A 1,744-nucleotide genomic window follows, 5' to 3' on the forward strand; every position below is an offset into this window, starting at 1 on the left:
TTCAATTGTGCTCGACAAACCGTTAATAACGTACACTTATTAATCCTCTATAATACCTTATTATTCATTTCTAAGTTAACGGAGGTAATTTCCAAGTCAACCGAACCGACATGCATTCTTCTTTAGCCGTTTATATTATTAATATACATTAATCCTCATTTATTGTTATTATATATTTATATTATACCCACTCCATTATTATTAACTCATGTCTTCAATGTGTTCATGCGTTTAACGTCCTTAGCGGGTGCGGGTTCGTGACGGGCTCATATTTGACTCATGCTCAGTTAGGTTCTCATTGTTCCTAATAAGCTGACCGTTATTTATAATTTCATTCCTTTATGTGAGGTGGGTTACGGGTTGGTAGACGAGTCGGGTCTCGGGTTCGGGTTTTTGTTTAAGTCTCACATCACTACCATCCTTTTATTATTATATTAAAAAGTTATTATCATCATTATTATTGTTGTTGGTATTATTATTATTATTATTATTATTATTATTATTATTATTATTATTATTATTATTATTATTATTATCCAAGCAACCCCCGTCCCATTAACCTACCCGTCCAACCCCCCCCCCCCCCTCATCATCACTTTCATTTTCATCTCTTTCTTCTTCCCCACTCACCCACCTGCGCCGCTGCCGCCACTCCCCCCCCCCCCCATGTCCGGCCATTCCCTCCCTTCCTTATTTTCATTTTCTCCTTCCCTTCTCCATTATTCACGACCACCACCACCTGCACCTTCCTTCCTTCATCTCCATCCATCTCCAACCACCGTGGTGTCAACACAGAAGACCTAGGACGGTTGAGCATCTCTAATCCATTCTTATTCCGACAATTCGCATGGGATGTGAACTAAATCCGGCAAATAATTTGCATGGAAAGGGTTTCTCTTAGGATGCGACGAGAATTCCAGAAATCATTCGCATAGGGTGCGACGAGAATTCCAGAAATCATTCGCATAGGGTTCTTTTTATTGGGGTTCGCATGCTGGTTTTGTCAATTCTGCATCTTGACCGTTCTTGGGTGCTCACTGGTGGACAGACAAGGTAAGGTTTGGATGGGATTTTCGTAAGGGTTCGGATAAGAGACTCATCGAGCCGTTTCTAGTTCAGATCTGGGTTATTGGCTACACGTCGGGTTCGCGTCTGCCCGTTGCTCACCAGAACGGGTTTCCAACTCGCCGGGATCTCGTTGCTCTTTATATTATTATTTGTATTATTTATTTTCTTGTTATTTTTACGATTCAATTGAATCCCTTGTATATCGAGTTCGTTTATGTCGACTCTTTTATGTTGGTTTGACCTGGTTACTTGTTAATAATCTTAAACAGCAATTGAACTAAATGAATATAATATTTACCTTTTTAGTGTGATTGGACTAGATCTAGGATGGATGATTGGATTTGGAATGTTTGGTGTGCAGGAGGTCTGTTTGTGTGTGTATGGGAGTGATAATGATTGGGAGAATGATGACGGAATGATGAGGATAATGATAGAAATTAGGGTTTAGGGGTTTAAATAGCCAATGCCCAAAGGCTTTTAGTCCCAAAAATACGATTAAGTTCACTAACCTTAATAATCTCATCCTTTCTTATTATTTAATTAATTTAATCCATTGCCACACGACGCGATAACTAAAATAACTCGTAATAATTTATTTATTGTCGAAACGAGGACGTTACAAGTCTCTCCCCCTTAAAAAGGTTTCATCCCCAAAAGCTGCCTAATCATTGTACAA

Source organism: Bidens hawaiensis, unplaced genomic scaffold (assembly GCF_021521415.1).
Source record: "Bidens hawaiensis isolate Kalapana, Puna unplaced genomic scaffold, B.hawaiensis_p1.1 tig00000760_1, whole genome shotgun sequence".
NCBI lineage: Eukaryota > Viridiplantae > Streptophyta > Magnoliopsida > Asterales > Asteraceae > Bidens > Bidens hawaiensis.